Source organism: Canis lupus, chromosome 30, assembly GCF_048164855.1.
Source record: "Canis lupus baileyi chromosome 30, mCanLup2.hap1, whole genome shotgun sequence".
NCBI lineage: Eukaryota > Metazoa > Chordata > Mammalia > Carnivora > Canidae > Canis > Canis lupus.
This window is the reverse complement of record NC_132867.1, coordinates 8,868,917-8,885,072: the sequence shown is the minus strand read 5'-3', so window position 1 is coordinate 8,885,072 and position 16,156 is coordinate 8,868,917. Positions and strand designations below refer to the sequence as shown.

The following is a 16,156-nucleotide window of genomic DNA, read 5'->3' as shown; positions in this document are numbered from 1 at the left end:
ATATATCATCTTATGAACTAGTAGATCTAGCACCATACCTGTAAGATGTGAAATAGTTTGGCTACCACTAAAATTAAGAAAGGCAAAAGAACTAACTTGAACTAACTTGAAGAGTCAAGACTATTATAAGACTAAATCTCTAAACTTTAAAGATAATGTAGTACGTCAAAGGGTGAAACTCCAAACAGTGTGAAGCAGTGGCTTTAACCATCTAAGCAGCATGATATTCTGAAGATTGTCTTGTCATGCTGGAAGGTCAGGTTCAGAAGGCTCACTAGAGAAGTTTCTCCCCACAGAGAAGGAAAGAAAGAGTGGCAGAAGTTTTCTGCACACTGTGAAGGTGACTTTGTTCTCAGTGTGAGAGCAAGGTGGTCACAGCTCTATAGACTGAACTTGTTGTAAGCCTATCTATAATGCCTGTGCAGGAAGCAGAGAGGTGAGTTTAGCTCTAGCCTTTTTTCTTCCCCTCATGACCTGGTAGCATGAGTCTAGTGCTGACCAAAAGAAAAGAAAGAAGGGCAAGAGACACCAAAGACCTTCCCAAAATTGGTATATAATTTTCTCATAAGGAAAATAAAACCACGAAACAACTCTACCAGTGGCATAAAATGGGAGAGGAAAGGAAATGAAATAGAATGCAAGCACAAAAGAGTTTTGAGAAAGGGCCATATTTTTAAGAGTTTATCATGTTGGAGCCAATTTCTCTGGGTTATTGCCTCTAAAACATGTTAAAGTCCAGGTCTATGATGTTTTTTGTCAGTTTTATAGTTCAGGCATTGTAAATATAATATATTGTCAAGTACTATTAGTACTACACCAATCAATATTTGTGCAACCCATGTATTTGCTGAATAACATTTGCTGGCTTTTTTTTTTTTTTTTTCCTTTTCCTTTAGGACTTGGGCATTAATCAATCTTTAAAATGGGTTTTGATAATTATCTTTCCCTTTATGCTACAGATTATATGTAAATATATGGATATTATACATACACACACCTAAGTGTGTTGGATGTATTGAAATCCATTTGAAATATATTGACATCTTTCATTTTTTTTATGTTCCATTCATTAACTACTTTACTTCAAATTGGTGACGTTTTATTGCTTAAAAACTTTTGATAGAAAAAAAAAAACTTTTGATAGTAACCTTGCTTCCTTTCTTCCTTTCCTTAAGCTTGTCTTACATATTTTAACATTTGATCTGTTAAACTTCTCTGCTGTTAAAGATCACAAAAGAGCTTCCAGTGGGTACTGTGACACTTAGATGTTAGCCATCTTGGAATCCTATTGGAAGCGGTTTGGGGATCATTCTGTGAAACTTTTCAGCACTGCTTACTAGGTATCTTGAATTTATCTAGTCTTCCATTGTTTTCCTGTTATTACAGTTTTTTTTCTTCTAGTTATCTGGTAATTATACTCATAAGTTTTCTACTTGAAAGTGATTTTTTTGGAACATTTTAACCAGTGACTTTTGTCTAGTCACTTAAATTATATACCAGTATGCCATAGACACATGATCCAAAATTTGTATAATTTTTCTGAAAAGCCTATGGGATGAATCTTGAGAATTCATATTCTGATCCATAATGTGTTTCTTTTGGCTTATGTTTGAAATGATTTTAATTATGTTTATGCACATAATAGTTATCAGGTCAGGTGAGGTTTTTTCCTCCTTAATGTATAATAACAATGATAATAATAACCATAGTAATAATATAAGGATACTGTTATGATTTTGTCAATTTAACATTTGTTAAGTAGAGCACCGAGTATTGGATATTGGGCCATAAGTTCAACAATAGACCATATGATAATTGAAAGAGAAATTTGTCACAGTTCATAGGAAGTAAATGGCATACCCTGAAGGACCACATGAGAAGGTAAGATTGCAGAGACAAGACTTGGGGCACATGCCTTTCTTAATGCCTATGGAGAGAGTGCACTGGGGTTCCCAGGCTAGAGTGGTTAATTCAAACCAAAAGTGTGAAATGTTGGTAAGTCCCCATGGGATCTTATGTAAGAGGTACATAAGGCATACAGTCACTGGGAGACAAGGAAGACAGTTGATCACAAGAACTATCGAGGAGTCACATCAGGAACTTAACATTTTCTTACAGCTCTGTGGCTGCTGTCTAGGGCATGTGCAAGAGAAAGGAGAGATTGAAGGCTTTGCCATTACTTGGCTTCTTATTTCAGCTGTGTTCTCTCACAGGTTCTTTGGCATTTCTGCGGTACTACATAATTGTGCTCAAAGTACCTAATAAAAACAGCATAAAATCATGAGGGAATGGAATTTTTATGTAAATATATGACCTAATACAAGATTCTCTCTCTCTTCCTCCAGTTGATGGACTTTCCTCCAGATCAAAATAGTGTGGAAAAGCTTAAGTTTTCCCTCAGATTATCTAGTTGATTTATGTTATCAACCCAAGATAAATGCCAGTGGCACTCAAAACAGCATGAAAGCCTTTAAAGTGAGCCAAGGGCATTGCTATGTTCTACCAGTTTGGATCAATATTAAAATTAACTTTTCTCCAGTTAATATGTTTTCACAATTGGCTAGAAAAGCCTATCTTTTTGTTTTGTTTTGTTTTACTAGTTTAGTCCTTGTTAGTGCGAGTCTTGATGAATTCATTTTGATTCTTTAAAAAATGTAAAATAATTACTTAGCAAATAGGAGATTGAATTTGGACCTTTTGAACTTAAAATTTATCTATAATGTGAAAAATATGTTTCCATAATATGGCTCCTTTCATATACCATAATAACTTAAACCATTGGAAAGTACCGTTATTTGAACATTTTTAATAAAAATCAAAATGATAATTTCATGTTCAACTAAATATAATCAAAGATAATTATTCTACAAAGGGTTCATGATATACAGGCTATTTCAAAAGGAACACCAGGTCATGAAAAATTTCAGAAGGGATATTACTTTCAGAATCATGGAAAACAAACCTAATTTTATTCTAGTTGCATTTGATGAAATAATATTCTGGTATATCAGACATAATATAGAATATTTGGTTTTGTTACCTTGCGTATAAATTGACATTATTTAAATATGTGTTCATATATATGAATATACATATGTGTGTGTTCATATATATATTCATATATATATATGTTCATATATGTGTGTGTGTGTGTGTGTGTGTGTGTGTGTGTGTATTTAAACACCTTTTCCTGGAAAGATCTTGACACTCAATGGCATAACATCTCCAAAGTTTGAGACTGTCAAACAGTCACATTGGCACTGTCAGGCAAAAGGCTAATGAGTCTGAGATGGTCCTAAAATAAGGACTAAAACTTTTGGGAGGCTTGGCAGATAGCATTAAATAAATGGGAAATATTCAGCTCTAGAGCAGTTGATTAGGAAAGAGGGAAAATTTTACTTGCAAATAGGACATAGTTGGCAGGTTAACCTGCACAGGTCTCAGTGCTATTGAAATCTCATAATGGTGCTTTGTAAATGCTTGCTCTTAAGCTTTGACATTTTATAATTAAGTTATTGGTATATAGTTTCTTTGTTGGGTGATGGGCTGTTTAAGGAGAAAAACCTTTAAAAACTACAAAAATGCTTTTAGTTCATAAGTATACACAGTTATCGTTAGCCTAAAATGAAACCAGCAAATAACCTTTTGATTTTCTCTTTTCCAGTCTGTACCGTATCTATGAAATTATAGTTGCCTTTTTCCTTCTTTCTTTTTCCCATTTCCTTTTTCTTTTCTCTCTCTCTTTTTTTTTTTAACAGTCTAGGAAATGGTAGTTTGAAAAAAACGATTACCATCAGAAATCCCTATTCAATTTTGGCTAAATATCAGAGCTTGAATGGAATTGCAGTAGGTTGCACTAAACCATTTTTGTTATGACCTTGTATTGTGAAATTTTGACTCAGACAAAATTCTGTTTATATTTGTTGAAAGAAACTAAATGTATCTGGATTATTGGAAGAAAAGTTCTTATCCTCATATCTTATATAGACCTGACTAAAGTTTGAGAAAATATAGTGAGTATTATTTTCTTATATGTAATATGAAAGTTACAATTTCTTGCCTATAAGAAAAATTATATAATAATCAAGAAAAAAATCTTGATTTTAAAAATTCAAAATTTCTTATATAATTAAGTTGGGATATGACATTATTTTAGGATTTCTTTTGATATGAGTAAAGTAACTCGGAAATAACTTGTGTCAGTTCCACACCTGTAATTATGTGGAATTATGTTAATTAGACTAACTAAAAAGTGTTGAACATTAATGATTAATGATAAGAAAGGATGGATCATAAAATTCTAATAGAATTCAAAACTGATCTAGAGTGAATATTTTGAAAGGAGTTATGCCAATAAATGGAACACTTAAATGCTAATAAAAACAGCAATAAGAATAAATTAATGATCAGAGTTTAGATTTCTATTGAAAAATTCAAGCCATTGATATGTCTATCAGAGAAGATGAACTAATAAAAATATACTACAGTATATTGTCCTTCAGTGATTAACTTTACAGTTTTCAAGATATATACATCCATTGTCTCATTTGTTTCTTATGTAAACTCTGTGGCAATGCTAACTGGAAACTGACCTCAAAGATGAAATAGCAAACCCCATTATGTAGAGTGATGAAATTGAAATTATGAGTCAGATGTTCTTCTACATTAGTAACAGAGGCTCAACTAACATAAAAGATAGCAATATGATCTATGTAATAATGATATAAACAAAATTATAGTCTAGATACAATTATAAGATCTAATCCAGAATTTGACCCTCTCCATTTTCAATGATTAAATTCATATTGTCTCTCTGGAAAACAATAGAGTTAATTCTCTAAATTTTAGGTTTTGACTTCTTCTCTGGGACCCTCAGTGTCTTCTGAATAGCCACTCACTTTGTAATTCCTCCTCCCAGTCGTGTCACTTGCCTAACTGCCACCTGTTGATATATATATATGATTTATTTATATTTATATTTTTGAAATGTCTATATCTAGGATATTTATATTTCTGTATAGGTATGTATATCTATATCTAGGATATGTCACACAAATATGTAAGTAGGATGAAGAGAATTAAGGTTTTTATTGGACAGAAGATTACTTAAAAATTGAAGCACAGTTTTACTGCTCTTAAAAACTTAGAATAATTTTCTAAGGGCAGGGGTGACTAAAGCTTTGCTTCTTTATCTAGATGAAAGAATTTATAATTTTTTTCCTGTATCTCAATCTGTTACCATTTATTAAGAAGTGAAAGGTAAGAATTTCTTGTATTATTTTTATGTCCAAACAAGAGAACTAAATGATTAAAAACATTTAGTAATATGTAACATGAATCATTTGATGGAATTGCTCAGGTATGAAATGTACATATTCTTAAGCAAAAAGGAAAACAATACATCAAATTTATATCTTGTTGTTTGTTACTCAGATGGCAAGTTCTTTTATCATCAGTTATCTATAATTTCTGAAGCTATAAATATAAAATTATCTTCTTTCTTAATTTTATTTTTTCTTTCTTAATTTTAGAGCCTGAATAAGACTCTTCAACTTGCTCATTTTTATTAAAAATACCAAAATTATTTAATAATCTTATGTGAAGTAATATATAAAATTAGAGGGGATCCCTGGGTGGCTCAGTGGTTTAGCGCCTGCTTTTGGCCCAGAGCGTGATCCTGGAGTCCCGGAACTTGCTTCTCCTTCTCTCTCTCCCTCTTTCTCTGGCTGTGTCTCTGCCCCTCTCTCTCTCTGTGTCTCTCATGAATAAATAAATAAAACCTTTAAATATATATACATATATATATGTATATATATATATATGAAATTGGAAAGTCCTTGAACATCTTATTCGTAACCATACATTTATATGTAACGTGACAATGGAAAAGGTACAGATTTTCCTTTTGTAATTATCAATGCTAAGATTGTCATTCCTAGAATCTTATTTAACTATGTAAATTAAATGTTTTTCTTCGTGTAAAATTATATTAGATTTATATGTAAATCTATACATACTTTTTCTAGATATTTTTGAAAATACATAAAATTACATATACTATAATTATTAATTTCTTATTAAAATAAGAAAAAATAGATATTAGAAAATCTACCAAATACAGATTAATCAGCTAATTGACATTGATTCTTCCTCAACTATATAGAAGTCGTTAGGGCAGCCCCGGTGGCGCAGCGGTTTGGCGCCGCCTGCAGCCCAGGGCGTGATCCTGGAGACCTTGGATCGAGTCCCACGTCAGGCTCCCTGCATGGAGCCTGCTTCTCCCTCTGCCTGTGTCTCTGCCTCTCTCTCTCTCTCTCTCTGCATCTCTATGAATAAATAAATAAAATTAAAAAAAAATCTTATATAGAAGTCGTTGTAAATGCTACATTTATTAGTTAATGTATAAAATTAGAGAAAGCCTGATTACTTTTCTTACAAAGCTAACAAACCAGTTTTGTTTTATCTGGCAGGACCTAAAAATACATGGAAAGATGATTACAAACAAATGCTTCATGAATAATAATTCAGTGGCAAAGAAACAAAGCAAAAAACCCACAACTACAGGGGGGTTCATAGACTCGACTCCCAATCAGTACAGGAATGAAGAATATTATAATTAATAATGATGAACTTTCTGGAAGCCTTGAGCTTGGAGTCAATTTTGAAGGAAGGGCTGGCCAATTGGTCATCCAACTTTGCTCTATAGTTTATTATGAGTAAAAGTCTGACGCACTAATGAAAAAATGGTTGAAGGCAAAAGACATGAAGAGAAATCTCACAGAGGAAGACATAGACATGGCCAACATGCACATGAGAAAATGCTCTGCATCACCTGCCATCAGGGAGATACAAATCAAACCCACGATGACATACTACCTCACACCAGGGAGCATGGGGAAAATTCACAAGGCAGGAAACCACAATGTTGGAGAGGATGCAGAGAAAAGGGAACCCTCTTACACTGTTGGTGGGAATGTGAACTGGGGCAGCCACTCTGGAAAACTGTGTGGAGGTTCCTCAAAGAGTTAAAAATAGACCTGCCCTACGACCCAGCAATTGCACTGTTGGGGATTTACCCCAAAGATACAGATGTATGAAACGCCGGGACACCTGCACCCCAATGTTTCTAGCAGCAATGTCCCCAATAGCCAAACTGTGGAAGGAGCCTCAGTGTCCATCGAAAGATGAGTGGATAAAGAAGATGTGGTTTATGTATACAATGGAATATTACTCAGCCATTAGAAATGACAAAGAACCACCATTTGCTTCAACGTGGATGGAACTGGAGGGTATTATGCTGAGTGAAGTAAGTCAATCGGAGAAGGACAAACATTATATGTTCTCATTCATTTGGGGAATATAAATAATAGTGAAAGGGAATAGAAGGGAAGAGAGAAGAAATGTGTGGGAAATATCAGAAAGGGAGACAGAACATAAAGACTCCTAACTCTGGGAAATGAAGTAAGGGTGGTGGAAGGGGAGGAGGGCAGGGGGTGGGGGTGAATGGGTGACGGGCACTGAGGGGGGCACTTAACGGGATGAGCACTGGGTGTTATTCTGTATGTTGGTAAATTGAACACCAATAAAAAATAAATTTATTAAAAAAAGAAAAGAAAAAATGGTTGAAGATAGAATGTACTTCTTTTCATATGCTGATAAACCAAGGGAAAGTTAGAATGCTCCTATAAACATACATTAAATATGTGATATTTTGACCTGGTATGGAAATTATTTCTAGCCATTTAAAAATGCATCTACTACATATTTTCAAAATGAATTATAGGAAAGGTGAATTAGAAAAAGGCCTCCCAAATATATATGTAAAAACATAAAATAACAATCTTGCTAGAACTCAGTGTTTCTAGGTAGAATTAAGTCAAAAACTATTGAGGCACATGATATCCAAGTATGTACTGTCTTAAATACCAACATAAATTGACCATGAACAAAGTGAATTTAAGAAATATTCCAACTGATGCTGCGAGATACTCAATGAGTTCTGGGAAGCAAAAGTTATTTAGTCTACAAACATTTCCAGGGGAGTGACTTAGAAGAAAGGGTGGTGCTTTTCTTGATAGACTGCCTACTATATACATAGCTATCAGTGACAGGACAAGACACCACTCATAACCAGGAAGGGTAAGTAAGGCAGACCATACACTTTCATTTTCATCCATATGAATGTGCTGAAGTGAAATAAATGGTAATTTTAACAATGTATGACTATTAAAAGCATATATATCCCTTAATCAGTTTCCCTAATGAGATTGGATAACATTTAAAATAGATCATTGAAAGGGCACCTAGGTGGCTCAGGCAGGTAAGCATCTGACTTTGGCTCAGGTCATGATCTCAGGGTCCTGGGATGGAACCCCAGGTTGGGCTTCTTGCTCAGTGGGGAGTCTGCTTCTCCCTCTCCCCCTGTGCTCCCTATTTGTTCTTGTTTTCTCTCAAGTAAATAAATAAAATGTTTTTAAAAAATAAATCATTTATTCATACTACTGTGAAAATATTTTTGAAAGAAAAAACAATTCCAGAATGAGTTTAATTTTCAAAATTCCATATATAGACATGTCTAATTTCTTTGAAATACTAAATAGTAATATACATAATCATAAAATTGCCAATTAATATCAACATTTAAATATTATGAATCATTCTCATTTTATTTTTTTTTATTTTTTTTAAATATTTATTTATTTATGATAGTCACACACAGAGAGAGAGAAAGAGAGAGGCAGAGACACAGGCAGAGGGAGAAGCAGGCTCCATGCACCGGGAGCCCAACATGGGATTCGATCCCGGGTCTCCAGGATCGTGCCCTGGGCCAAAGGCAGGCGCTAAACCGCTGCGCCACCCAGGGATCCCTCATTCTCATTTTAATATCAAAAAAGTTTCAGAATTTCATCTCATATCAAATAAAACAGAGAAAAATCAGCATCATAAATTTTCTGACTTTTGCCTCCAAATATGTCTTTTGTTTTTGAACTTTTTTAAAATTTAAATTCAATTAGCCAACATGTGGAATATCATTAGTTTCAGATGTAGTTCAATAATTCATTAGTTGGATAAAACACCCAGTGCTCATCACATCGAGTGCCCTCCTTAGTGCCAGTCACCTCATCACTTCATCACCCCATCACCCCGCCCATTATTCTCCAGCAGCCCTCAGTTTCTTTCCCATTGTTAAGTGTCCTATGGTTTGTCTCCCTCTCTGATTTCTTCCCATTCCGTTTTTCCCTCCCTTGCCTTATGATCCTCTGCACTATTTCTTATATTTCTCATTGAAGTGAAACCATATAATTGTTCTTCTCTGAGTGATTTATTTCACTCAGCATCATACCCTCCAGTTCCATCCATGTTGATGTAAATGGTAAGATCTCATCCTTTCTGATGGCTGAGCAATATTCCATTATATATATATATATATATATATATATATATATTATATTCCATATTCCATATATATCTTTGGGGTAAATACCTAATACTGCAATTGCTGGGTTATAGGGTAGCTCTATTTTTAGCTTCTTGAAGAATCTCCATACTGTGTTCCAGAGTGGCTGCATCAGCTTGCATTCCCACCAACAGTGTGAGAAAGTTCCACATCCTCAGCAACATTTGCTGTTTCCTGTTATTAATTTAATTTTTTCTATTTGGTATGAGGTTATATCTCACTGTAGTTTTGATTTCTATTTCCCTGATGCCAAGTGAAGTTGAGCATTTTTTCATGTGTCTGTTGGCCATTTGTATGTCTTCTTTTTTTATTCATAAGACACACACAGAGAGAGGCAGAGACATAGGAAGAGGGAAGATCAGGCTCCCACTTGGGGAGCCTGATGCGGGACTTGATCCCAGGATCATGACCTGAACCAAAGAGATGCTCAACCACTGAGCCACCCAGGTGTTCCTCATTTGTATGTCTTCTTTGGAGAAATGTCTGTGTCTTCTGCCCATTTCTTGACTGGATTTTTTTTTTTTCCGTATTGTTTGATAAGTTCTTTATAGATATTGGATACTAACCCTTTATCTGATATGTCACTTTCAGATATCTTCTCCCATTCTGTAGGCTGACTTTTAGTTTTATTGATTATTTCCTTTGCTATGTAAAAGCTTTTTATCTTGATGAAGCACCAATAGCTCATTTTTACTTTTGTTTCCCTTGCCTTTGAAGACATGTCTAGCAAGAAATTGCTGTGACTGAGGTCAAAGACGGTGCTGCCGTGTTCTCCTCTAGGATTTTGATGGATTCCTATCTCACATTTAGGTCTTTCATTAATTTTGAGTCTATTTTTGTATGTGGTGTAAGAAGATGATCCATTTCATTCTTTTACATTATGACTGTCCAATTTTCCCAACACCATTTGTTGAGGAGACTGCCTTTTGTAATTGGAAATTCTCTCCTGATTTGTTGAATATTAGTTAACCATAGAGTTATGGGTCCATTTTTGTGTTCTCTATTCTGTTACACTGATCTGTTTGTCTGTTTTTGTTCCAGTTCCATGCTGTCTTGATGATCATAGCTTTGTAATATAGCTTGAAGTCCGGCATCAGACATACCTTCTGTAACTTCTTTCAAATTTTAGTAAATATGGCAACTTTGTGTGATATGATATAAACATGATCTTCTTTATGTAGTAATATCATATTGATCTTAATAGTTAAAGGTTAATGTCACATAAACTAGGTATTCTATAAATATCTTTATAAACATGGCTTTCATTTCAGAGGACACCCTAATGTATTATAACACAATTAAGAAAAACATTATGACATGCAAATATATTCAGTTTAGATCAGCATTAATATAGTGAATATATTTAGAAAATATTATAATAACACATCAATAGAACATGATATTCATTAATTAAAACCTTTTGGCATTTAAACACATAACATCACCCAGTGGAATATAACACCTTAATTTTGGTTTTCTGTTCATTATAAATTTGAACAATATTATTTAAAAACCAAGACTGTTTTTATACATGATTGGTTATTCAATAAAAGCATTAGATGGTAAACTCCACAGTGATATAAGATATTACAATTTGAATTAGTTTGAGTACTTTCTTATATTTTTTTAATTGGTTAAACATATTGAAACCTAGGAAAGTGAAGTAACTTGCCAAAGATACAAAACATGAATGCTGTTTATATTATTCCATGTGCTCTATGTTTGAATTACAAGCAAAATTTATATTAGAGGCTATAGGGTAAACAGTGATTGTCCAAATTTCCAGAGACACATGCATTTGTTTTTTTCTTTGAATGTTTAACCCTTTCATTCATCATATATTTATTGCAGGCTAAAATTTCCAAGATCTAATGGCTTAACTACGGATACAAAGAATAGTAAATTATACTTAGTTTCCATAAATAGAATGACAATTAACAGTGCAATGTAATTTGCATTGTTGTGCTAGTTTCTGAAAGCTCCAAGGGGAGTTATTTAATCCAGACCAAAAAAATGAAATGAAGAAACATTCTTTATGATATCAGTGTGTGTGGGTGTTTGTTTTCCCTAAGACATTTATGTAGGGAAATATTTACGTTTCCCTAAGACATTATGATTTTTGTTTGTTTGTTTGTTTTTAATGGATCACACCTAAAATCCTCAAATATTCTTTAAGATTTTATCTATTCATGAGAGACACAGAGAGAAAGGCAGAGACATAGGCAGAGGAAAAAGCAGGTGACTTGATCCCAGGACCCTGGGATCATGACCTGAGCAAAAGGCTCAAACACTGAACCACCCAGGTGCTCCTAAAATCCTCAAATATTATATATCTGTTAGAAGATGTGTGTAATGAAGTAAGAACTACTCATCTCTGACTGTTGAAATTGCTACCTTACTGGTCTGTACCCACATAGTCTGCATTTCCCACTTGTAAAACAAAAGCACTTTGCTTCTCCTTAAGGAGACACCTTCCACCTGAGACTGAATTTCACACTGGCTTAGGCAAGGATTTCTCTTCTGCAAATATCATGTATAACCTACATCACTTTCCATTGCTAAGGAAAAATTCTCATCTACATGGAAATATGTTACACCTATTCAGCTTGAGAAGAAAAAACAAACTTTTTTTTTTTTAATCTCATCCTTGCTCTTTTCCTTGCTCTCCATTTATGACACTATTCTACAACATGGTTAATATTGTTCTTATTCACCTCCTGATTCCAGCCTTAATCCACTTCTGTTGGGCCTTTCCCCCTTAGTACTTTTCTTAAACACCAGCAGTCTCTCTTTGTGAAGCCCAGTACTCAGGTTTTGTTCTGATCTTGCTGGACCTCCCTCCCCATTTAGCTGTTGACCCCTTTCCCTAGATTTCCATGTAATCACACCTTCATTTTTTTTCCTCCTCCTCTTGGCTCTCTTGCCATCTTCTCACTGTTGTTTAGATATTCCCACAACCTCCAATACTATCTACATATAAAAGGTTATTATATCTTTATTTCCAACTCTGTTCTCTTTTGAGCTATTTTCAGTATCTTCATTTGTAAGTCTTATCAAACATTTTCAAATAAAATATTAATCCCCCATCCCATACCATGCTCTTTCTCCAGTCTTCCCCTTCCAAGTCCATGAAACCTTTCTTCCCCTAGATACTCAAAGAATGTCGGAGATCTTAGGTGTACCAGAGAAAATTTAGAATACCTAAGTGAAAATGGAATTTCAGATAAGTAATAAATAATATGTTGGTATGCATATGTCCCAGATATTGCATTGGCAATATCTGTAGTAGAGTAAAAATATTTTAGTAGAGTAGTTAGAGTAAAAATATTTAGAACCCTTTATTTTTATTTGCTATATCTTCCAACCCCAGTGATCATATTTGTCTCTACATCAAATGCTAATAATCTCCAAATTTTATCTAAAATCTTGCAGCTTCTCATCAGCTCCACTGTGAAATAACTCAGTACAAACTGAGAGGTTAAAGCTATCACTTCCTCTTGGACTTACAACAAATTCCAAACACCAGACAAAAGCCTGACATACCTCATGCCTCACGTGACTACCTGTCCAATGTCACTTCCTAACATTCTCTCTTCATGAAATTCCAGTCAAACCCTTCTTGTATCTGTACCTTAAATATACTATACATTAATCTACCTCAAGGTCTTTGAATTTACAATTCTTTCTGCTAGAATGATTTTCACCTATTCTCTTTTATCATTTAAGTTTCAAATCTGTTAGCAGTTATTTGTTGTGTGAATTAGTTCTCATCTACAACTCCAAAATTATCTATCCTTATAATTTATTTCCTTATTATTAATTGCATTATCTGAAATTGCTACATTTTTATTTGTTTATATTTCTTTTATTCTATATATTATCTTGGTTAGGGGCAGCCCCAGTGGCCCAGTGGTTTGAAACCACCTTCAGCCCAGGGTGTGATCCTAGAGACCCCAAATGGAGTCCCATGTCGGGCTCCCTGCATGGAGCCTGGTCCTCCCTCTGTGTCTCTGCCTCTTTCTCTCTTTCTGTGTCTGTCATGAATAAATAAATAAAATCTTAAAAAAAAATTATCTCTGTGTGTTCTATGCTTTGTTTATTCCATTTGTTCCTATATTCCCAGAGCATAGATAGCCCCTGGTAAATATTAGGTGAGCAATTAATATTTACCAAAGAAGTAAATTGTTTCCAAAAAGTAGTTAGTTTCATTTAATATCTTGATATCATTATCAGCAAAATATATTTAGATATTGATAACAGAATTTTTAACAAGCACTAAAATAATATTAAAAATATCTTGTATTGCAGTTTATCAAATATAATTATTTAACCTTATATTATTTAATGATGGGCAACATATGTGTTTCCTCCATTTAATCACAATGATATGGGAATAGTAGCTTTATAATATGAATTTCAAAACTAAGCATTCTTACATAGTAAGTTTATTCCAACAGTAGTGATTTTGAGAAATATTGCATATATTCTAAGAAAAGCTATTTCTCTCTTTTTAGATTCTGTTTTTTAATGGTAACAAAGTATTAGAAGAATATTCTCATAATTTAAAACAATTTACTAAAATGAAGAAAAAAATGTATCTCATATTAATAAGCCAGTTTGGTATATTTATAAAATTTTATTTTAACCAAGTAATATTTTATCTGATATTAAGTTAATATAATTACTTCTGTGAAAATAATTTATATTTCCATGTGAATTATTTTTCAAGACTCAAATGTAAGTATGTGCATTTTAAATGACAGCTGTAATCCAAAGACTTGAAATATTGAATGGAAAGGTTGAATGTTTTTTTCATAATCATCTCTTTCTCTGTCTTTCACATCACCCCATAACAAGAAGGCATGTAGAAAACTTTGAAAGAAAAAAAAAAAAAAAAACTTGTGAAACTTTTCTCCCCCTCGCATTGTTCTATTCCTTAATTAGAAAGCTGGCTGACAGTATCAATCCTTTGTCAAACCTTTATAAAGGCACACACTCTCTGGCTACTGGATTATAGAATTCTTCTGATTTTCTTCAAATTTTGGATTGGTCAAAAGCTAATTTTATTTCAGATTGAGAAATCAAGCCAATGTAATGGTTGAAAATGATCAGAAAATATTACTTCGGTAATTACATAGGAGTCATTTGGAGAAGACATAATTGGGAAACTTTTATACATGTATACACCAGGAATTGGTACCTCATTTTTATTTTACGTTATCCTTCAAGAATAGTCATTAACATACTTGAAACAATAACATTTTATCATGGGAAAGCCTTTTCAGTGTGGAAATTGGTTGTTTAATGGGCAGCCCTGAGGCAGAACCACCAGGCAGACAGGAACACAATATTTGCAACATACCCATTAAATAATGCTTTTTAAAGAAGCTATTTATATAGAGAGATTTGGACCTATAGTGGAGAATATGAATGAATATATGGACACTAAGTATGGAATTCAGATGCAAAATTTCTGAAAGGAATCTAAAAATGTTTTCCAAACGTCTTTATAGCCTGAGGCCTGGTTGAAGACAAGTTTATGATTTACTATGTGGTATCTATTGTTCACCTCTTTTTGCTAAAAACTAATATCAGAATATTTTTACAAAGTGTATGAAACATTTAATATTGTTGAGAACGCCTAATAATTCAAAATTCTCACACTAGTTCTAAAAATATATTTTAATTAAAATAATTTTAAAATGATATGATTTGGTGAAAATGCATACAGTCACATACCAGGTGCTTGGATAATAATTGGCAAAATAAAGCTAACATTTTTATTCCTTGTAGACTTATGGAAAATCCAGGGTTGTTTTTTTATTTTTTTTAAGATTTTATTTATTTATTCATGAGAAACAGAGAGAGACAGAGACAGAGACAGAGACAGAGGCAGAGGGAGAAGCAGGCTCCATGCAGGGAGCCCAATGTGGGACTCCATCCCGGGACTCAATCCCAGGACTCCAGGATCACACCCTGGGCTGAAGGCAGACGTTCAACTGCTGAGCCACCCAGGCATCCCAAAAAATTCAGTTTGAATTGAGTTCCTGCTCACAAAGTTTATTTTTTTATAATGTAGTAAAATCACAAACATCTCTTGAAACTCTTCAATGGATTTGATTGTCTAAAAAATTTTTTTAAAGGAAGTTAAAAATACAGAGAATATTTGCTTCCTCTGCCTCCTTATTGATATGCAAAAATGTGAAATAATTTACCTATAAATTACCTAGAATTGCTCCTTCATGTGTGAGATCAGAATCTATTATTTAAATTTAAAAATCAAATATTTTCTCTTAAACTAAGCAATTCACTTTCCATTGTAAGACATAGTTCTCTAATATTAATTTTCATGCAATAATTATCACATTGGTAAAAAATACAATTTTAAATATTCTAAGTACTCATAATTATAAAATAATTACATTATAATACAACTGTAGCATTGAGCAATATGTACCTATTAAAGAAATATGAAAAAGCTAAAACACACAATACATTATTAAATGAAAAGAATAGACTACAAAATTACATATACAAAAACATGTGTGAGTACATATGTCTTTGTGTATATATATAATATATATAAAATATATGTGTAAAATTATGAAATATATATCATGTATATGTAAAATGTACAAAATTACATTTAACATTATTTAACACTAAGCAGATCTGACATAATGGACCCATTAATAACAT

General features: G+C 33.2%; 1 long non-coding RNA gene across 6 annotated transcripts in view; it reads left to right on the top strand.

Moving 5' to 3' along the window:
* LOC140621448 (uncharacterized) overlaps positions 1–7,375 on the top strand; it is a 179,459-nt gene extending 172,084 nt beyond the window's left edge. For 2 of the 6 annotated variants that reach the window (XR_012021138.1, XR_012021131.1), the window contains one exon: positions 6,471–7,371. This is a non-coding gene — a long non-coding RNA (uncharacterized lncRNA). Of the gene's footprint in view, positions 1–6,470 lie in introns of all 6 variants that reach the window. The other 4 variants (XR_012021135.1, XR_012021137.1, XR_012021136.1 and 1 more) reach the window with 4 other exon arrangements.
* The last annotated feature ends 8,781 nt before the right edge of the window (positions 7,376–16,156 follow it).